This window comes from Gallinula chloropus, assembly GCF_964237585.1.
Source record: "Gallinula chloropus genome assembly, chromosome: 2".
NCBI lineage: Eukaryota > Metazoa > Chordata > Aves > Gruiformes > Rallidae > Gallinula > Gallinula chloropus.
The window spans coordinates 100,682,400-100,690,465 of record NC_140086.1 but is presented as its reverse complement, the minus strand read 5'-3'; positions in this window follow the sequence as shown (position 1 = coordinate 100,690,465).

Genomic DNA, 8,066 nt, shown 5'->3' with positions numbered 1-8,066 from the left:
CCCTGATACCAACACATCATAGGATTCTCTGTTCCACAGACTGCAAGGTAACTTTACAGCTGCAAGAATCAAAGTCTTCTTTAATGTGGGGGATTTATCCCATTGCTGTCACTTCACAGGTGAAGTATTTCTCTCCTTAGATACACTCAAGTGCAAGCCATACACCAGTGACATCCACACGTGCTCTTGTGCTCTAGTTGTGAGTGACTGTGGGGAAAAAGACTGCCTGAGAAAAAGATGTGGGTTCGATGACCTGGCCCCTGGGTGATCTGTGGCAGCCTGCTGGCCTGAGGTTTGACATCCCTGCCACGTGTTTTAGCGCTCATATTTTCAGGAAGTTCTTCAAAGCTTTTAAGGAAGACCCAATGCACTGCCAGAAGGGAGTTTTTAGTGACATTACCCGTCTACTCATTCACACCCTCCTATTTCCCCTTCCTCCTTTGCCCATGGAGGCGGGGGAGGCTGGCGGGAGCAGAGCAGCCTGCGGCAGGCTGGAAGGAGCTCATGGCCAGTGAGGTGGTGGAGTCACCTCTTGCAGGGGGAGCTGAACATCAAAGAGGGTTTGAGGAGTTCAGGAAAGACCTGTCGGCTGCCTGCCGACTGCAGCACCAGGGCAGAGGAGGGAAGCAGTGAAAGTGGCACTGAGACTGGGTGAGTCAGGGGAGCTGCCTGCCAAATGCAGGTGACTTCAACGATAGGGCCAGCAAGTGCTAAGCAAAAATCTATGGAAAAGACTTCTATGTCCTGGATAAAAAGTCCTGCAGTGCTATGTTCTTATCAGGTAGCCATCCTATCTAATGGACATAAAAATGCCAGTTAATAAATGGGCTGCTGTAAAACCTTGAGCTCAGTTGGAGCTTTCTGTGCAATCACCAGCCTTACCTGGAGCAACAAGGAACTTGGATGTGTGCTTTGTGAGATACATGGACAGCTGCAGCTCTAAGGTTTTAATATTGTAACAGCAGGACTCTTAATACTTGCAGGGAATCACAGAATTGTAGGAGTTGGAAAGCACCTCAAGAGATCATTGGGTCCAACCCCCCTGCCAGAGCAGGTTCCTTAGGACAGATCACACAGGTCCAGACAGGTCTTGAATATCTCCAGAGAAGGAGACTCCACAACCCTCCTGGGCAGCCTGTCACAGGGCTCTGTCCCCCTCACCTATGAAAAAGTTCTTCTGCATATTGGGGCAGAACTTCCTGTGCTCCAACTTGAAGCCATTGCCCCTTGTCCTGTCTCCACAGACCACTGAGAAGAGGCTGGATATTTCCTCTGTGTCCCACACTTGAGATATTTATAAACATTTATCAGATCCCCTCTCAGTCTTCTTTTCTCAAGGCTGAACAGTCCCAGCTCACTCAGCCTTTCCTCGTAGGGGAGATGCTCCAGGCCCTTAATCATCTCCGTAGCCCTTCACTGGACTCTTCCCAGGAAAGTCCTCAGCTCCACTGACCTCTACCTGACCAAACCGATCAACCAAACCTTTTGTAGAAAGCAGAAACTTTGTTTGCTCTGCCTTCAGACCCCGCAGCATCTGAGTGACCTGCTGGCAGTGGGATGGTGAGGATGGCTCCGGAGGGCTGTGGCTGCTTGACAATGAAACTAGTAAAATCTGGTGGAAATTCTGCTTACAATAAAAAGGATCAAAAAAAAGTGACCCTCAACAAATTCCTCTTCTAGCTACAAGGCTGTGTGACTCTAGAAGGGGAATACATGGAGGCACTGGAAAGAGAGAGGCTTGAAACTGTGCTTTCTTCTCCTTATAGCAAGGAGACTAGCAACAAAACCCAGGGAGCTGAAACAGCAGATTTTTTTACGTCAGTGTAAGTAAAACATAACATGATGAAATGCAGAGAATCTTCTAGAGGATTTAGATGAAAAATAGAAGTTTCAGCCTTGTGGAGATATGATGACAGATCAGCAGGCCCCAGTGCAGCAATAAGAAGTCCCCTCTAAATGAGGGCAAAACAGTTACATTTTGCTATTGCTTTTCAGCACCTTTTGATTAAAAAAAAAAAAATAAATCAGAAAGTAGCCCTAAATCAAAGATGAAAGTGTTCAAAGGAACAGGAACGGTCTGCATCCTCACATGCGCTGCCCAAAAACTCCACAGTGAGACAAGAAACACCATTTGGGCTATCCAAAAAGTTCCATGAATTTGCCCACTTGCAGAAAACAGAAGAAAGAAGAAAAATATGGGATATGCTAGCTAATCGGAATGACATTTTCTTTTAACCCAAACAGCTTTAATTCGGTTTGCTGTAAACAAAAATAAAACTCCATCAGAGGGGTAACTGAGGTTGAAATTTGCTTAGGGGTTCCCATCGCCACTGGGTTATGTGACAGGCAACCCTTTCAAATGCTGGCGTGGGGTACTGGACGTTGGTTTTGTTTATCCATTCAGAGAGAAGCGGCTTTGAGAGGTTTTGTTGCACAGCTGCTGGGTGAGGCCTTTGTGACTGAGCGCTCAGCTAATGCCCTTCCGTAGCACCAGGTCTCTACCCTCTGGCTCCTGGAGGACCGATGTCCAGCGCCTACTGCGCAGGAAGGAGGTGCTGAAGGGCCGGCTGAGCCTCTGCAGCCTTGCTGGTGGAGCAGTGGCCAGCCCTTCTGACGTGAAGCCCCATCTGTCTTAGGGGAAATATACCCAGATTAGGCTGCTCTGCCAGTTAAAGAAGCGGCTTATCCCCTCTGTGCACCCCTCAGATGGCCTTCCAAATTACTTCTTCTATCTGCCCTAAATGCAGCAACAATGACTATTTTTCCAAGGAAGCTGTAAAATCATACACTTCATAAAGACCCATATCACTCTTGAGCGGGGATGGTAAAATCTTCGCCAAGGTATATACAAATAGCCTAGCACCTTTTCTGACATCCATTATCCACACTGACCAGTCAGGGTAACCCCTTCAGAGGCAGGCCAACAATAACATCAGGAGGTTATTAAATATTATTCATTACCTTCAGTGGAACAAAATAGAACCCTAATTCGTAGTCTTGGTTCCAAGAAAACATTTGATAGGATCCCGAGGGATTTTTTTTGTTCTTTACTTTAGAAGTTTTTAATTTTGGCTCTGAGTTCAGATCGTGGATAAAAATGTTTTTCCAGCAAACTATGGCTTGGTGGTAACAACTTGAAATCCCTCCCACCTTATGTCTTGATTTAAGAGGAATGAGGCAAGAATGCCTCTTCTCCCCCTGCTATGGGTGCCATCCTAAGTCACGCTCGCCAGATCATAAGAGAATAACTGGGAGGCAGCAATTGCAGAACTCGTTCTTTCAGATTGTCTCAGAAAACTAACACAGCTCTTCCCAATGCACTTCCCACTTACCCATATCACAGCAAGGACTTAAAACCTCTCTAACATAAATCAGTGGCCATTTCTATTGGCCAATTTTGTTAAAAGTATAAGTAAACAGTGAATTCTTAGGTGAAATGGATTTGAAATATTTAAGTGTAAAGAATATGGTAGACCTACATCCTATTTTTCAAGAGAATATACCAACTCTGTTAAAAAAAATCACTGAATGCAGACATCTGGCATAAACTTTCTAACAACATTTGACCTTGCATCCTTCTCAAACCCAAGACTTTTTTTAACCCTTATTCCTTCATTCATCCAAAACCACAGAGAAAACCATGAAACAAAGCAGAGGATTTCTGTGGAAAGCCAACCATCAACATGAAGTGGACTCATAAGAACAATCTTTTCTACTTTCTCATTGAATTAAAAAAAAAAAAAAAAAAGAAGAAGAAGAAGAAATGAGCCAAGGCCATTTTGGGTGGTAAAACCCGGCCCTCCGAGTGATTTTGTGCACTTTCCATTACCACTATTTTCCTGTTCTAAAATAAAATGCGCCTGCTCATTTGTGAAAACCCAGTGACTAGGAGACAGATGAAGACCTTGATCCTGCAAACGCAAATTAGCAGCAGCTCATATGAATGAAGCTCCTCAGAGCTAGAACATGTGCTGGCACAGCCCTCACTCACTGCACCTTATGCCTGGAAGCCACGGCCCCAGCTGCATGCTAAAATGATCCTGGGTTTATACATTCCTTTTAAACAACAGGAAAACAAAAAATGTCAAGGTGTGAGTGCTAATGGAACCCAACAGCTACACTCAAAAGAAAACAGAGGCACTGTTGACTTCAGTAATATTTTTAAGAAAAACAGGGGAATGAATGTCCTTGAGACATGTGGCCTGATGTCTTGAGGAAATTTGTGGCATTATTTTTGGAGTCCACCTGCCTCACAAGAGGTGTAATGGAGTTCTGGAGCTGTCAGACGCCCCTCCATCCCCCACCCCGTCCCCTTATCTCCCACAAGCCAGCAGGGTTACAGGAAAAGATCATAGACAGAAAGCCATCTTTGAGACTGTGTAGCTGTAAGGCTAGCTCCATCCCAGCTGACCATACATTTCTAGTACTGGAAACAGGTACTAAGTTGGCACTTGAAGAAATTTGAGCCATCTCCTGCTGCTTCTTAATCAATTTGTATCAGTTATGCAAACTCCAAACATGGGTGAGGTGAACGATCCAATGCATGGCTTCAGGCCTACTTGGACATGACTGGGGCAACACTTGATTACCTGTTGGCTTGATTTTGATGATTCTGAAAAGTATTGTAAAGACATTAAATTATTGATATAATTTGTTTATTCTAAGGTTCACTAGTTAACTTATGTCAACATACTCCAACTGTGACAGAATAAATATGTATATGGAGAGATTTCAGAGGATGAAGAGACAGCAGTACCATCTTCTTAGCTCTTGGCTTGGTAGTAAGTATGTCTGGATGCAACACTTCCAATACTGCAACATGGTTTGGTCTCCTAAGCCTGTTCAACAAGAAATATTTGAAACTGGTATAGAATTACAATAATTTATTTTAACTGACTAAATATTAGGCACCATGTTTTAATTTGTCAGTTTAAGCTACGTCCTTATCCAATTACAGAGACAGACTTAAAGAGGATAAGCTGCCCAATATGACTCAATGCAGCATCATAAAGTGGGCCCCTGAACTGGAGAGCCTGGAATAACTACCTCAGTGTCTGTGCTGGGAGGAACCCTGTCCTCTGCGGTCTGCAAGCCTCTGTGGTCTGCAAGGCCATGCCTGGAGTCAGCGCTGTGCCCAGCTGACTTTGATCTGCCCAGTCTGGAATCGAGCAGCAGGGAACTGATGGCAGCAGGTAGCTGCCCATGTGTGACTGACAAAGTGTGCGTGCCTGACACCCCACATCCTTACAGCTACTGGGATATTCACTACTCCAAAGACGACTTGTCTATGTACTTGCTCACATCACAGAGTAGTTATCTGTGATTATCCATTATATGGCCCGTTTACTTTTACCTCTGGATCCCAATCTACAACTTTGGTGGTGTGATAACTAGGAAAGATATAACCAAGGTTTTGTTGAGCCTAATTATGAATGGGATTAACTGTTAAGTAGAAACCTTAATTGGCAAGATTTCAGAGATAGAAGCAAGAAAACTTCTGCTCTACTGAGAGCTATAGTTAACGGCTCAGGGTTTTTTTTAATTACTGAAAGTAACATAACTCTAAAAGGGGATATCCTGTCAAATTCTAAGAGACAAATTACCTTGATTTGTAACAGCTAAATTAAACAAATGTGAAGTGGTCTCTATAATTCCACTGATGGAACTGCTTTATGGAAGGAAAGCTGCATAAAATTATGTTTCTGCTGCACTGAAGTTATCTGCAGCAGCAACCTCTGAGCACACTACAGATATCTCAGCTCTGTGGAAGTGTATCAGCAGAAGCAGCAGCCCAGATGACCTACATCTTAGCAGGACATTAATAGGAAACAGATTCTAAATCTGTATGCGTGTCAGAGGATGGATGTATTATTGGCCTGAACAAAGTTTCAAAGACCAAAGTTTCACCTCACCAGTCAAATGAAGAGAATGGGCAATTTCCCTTTGGAAACCTCCTGTGAAGTGATCTGTTCAGTGACTCGGTGTAGACAGCAGGCAGACCCACTCAAGAGAGTGTTAGAGAGGAGAATGGAAAAAACCCTGAAGTTAAGAAGGGAGAGACAAGCAGTAAGCACTTTTTATTAAAGAACAGAAAGTAAAACATTTGGGGAGGGGGTGGGTTGGAGGATAGTCTGTGCATCATAGTAACTTGGTTAGATGTCTCATTCCAGAGCATGCATTAGCAAGAGATAATTAGGATCTGAAGCCTCCTCCAGCCAATCAGCCTGCAATTTATGGTATATTTAGCCATTCCTCAGTGATGAGGATTTCTGGGCAGGCATTCTCAGAGAGTTACTGCCTTCTCTGCAGCCCTTACATCACCATCCAAACTCTGCAGTCATCATCTAGAAATTTATACCTCACAGCTAACTACTGTTTCTATAGAGGGAAAGCTACACTATTTCTTACCAAGAGACAGCTTGTGATGATATGCAGCTTTTAAAAGTCTTGTGAGATCCTGCATATATGATAATGCACTGCTGGCAGCTTGTCAAGGAGAGAACTGCAAAAGCAATCATATTGTTTTGAGGAAGAGACGACGATTAAAGTTTGGTTTCTGTGGCTTGGTGAAGAACTGACAGACGCAGATGAGAAAAATTATGAGGCCAAGTACATAGCTGATATTAAATTACCAGTACTTTGCTTACTTGTCCTCCAAACAACCACACGAGATCTCTTACTTACTGAAACAGTTAAAAATAAAACCTCTAAGAACATTTAAAGCTGGCCACAGGCATTTCACTGAAGTTGGTGTTTCCCAGCTCCCTGTAAGCCATTAGGGCTTCCCTCCTACACCTTGACATGCTTCAGTTAGAAACAGCTGAAGGCACTAGGCTTTTAAACAAGAATCTATTTACATGAAGCTTTTTTTGGTCTACAACTTTTCCACTGGCAGTAGTGATGATGGGAGTCAGTGTAGGCAGGGCTTCAGGCAATCTAAACATCTGTCCCTGCTGAGAGCATATCTTCATTGAGTGGTGCTTGAAAAGCCGGTGGTTTGGGAAGGATCATCTGCCTCCTCATCCTTCCCGGGCAGCTGCTTCTGCAGGTGGAGGGGTGTAACAGTAACCTGAGGGGGAAGTGAGTCTCAAGGGGCGCAGGCCTAAGGAGCAGGTGAATCCTCTGGTAATGTTGGCTCTGCCTACAAGACAGGCATGCTTTGGGGGGTGGTTAGATTCCTTGAAGGCTCTTTCCAATATTGGTGTAATCATTCCCTTGTACAGAAGTCACAAGATACTATGCCCTCCGCACCCTCCTGCATGGAGTGACTGACAACTAGGTATGAAGTAAGGCAACTGCATACATTTTGTTCTTGATACCCTTGAATCAGACCAGGCAATTAAAAATACAAGTGTCACCTCTGTGATTAATATTTTTCAACAAATCATATTTTTATGATACTGACTGGGCAGTATCTCTTAAGCACATAGAAGAGCATCCCCAAAGCTGTGTTTAAACACAGGCAATTTTGTACCAGTTTAACTGCTTAGCTGTATTAAATAACATTGCTGACCTAGCTGTTCTAGTTCAGCCACAGAAGTGGTCTGATTTTGAGGGTTATTGCAAATATTTTATGAGTTACCCTTGCCCTAGCTCATGCCCAAAACCTTTTCCTAAACCTCTAAGAAAAGCGGAGGTGTGCTCCAGCTGTGGCAAACAGGGTGAAAAGGTACAGGCAGTCTAGTTTCTGGATAGTTGTATCACCTCTTCACTCCCTTACAGCTACAGAGAACCTCTCCAGTAGATGTGGCAGCTGTGCCTTCTTCCATATGCTCAGACGAAGCAGAAGGTAGGCAAAAAATGGCTGAGAAACTGCTGAATGCAGATGCTTCGCTTGGCCAGACCAACTGCTGCTCATGCACTTGCTCTGAAACTCCCCAAATGTCCTGACACAATTGATTGGTTTCTGCTTGAGGAGACTGGGACAAACCAGACAGAAAAGAAGGAATGTGGGAAAGAGACACAGGAGAAGAAGGATGGAGGTCATGAAAAGAAACAAAGTGTGGGAGAAGGAAAAAGGCAGAGGGGAAAGGGAAGAAGCAGCATTAATACAGTACAATATTCAA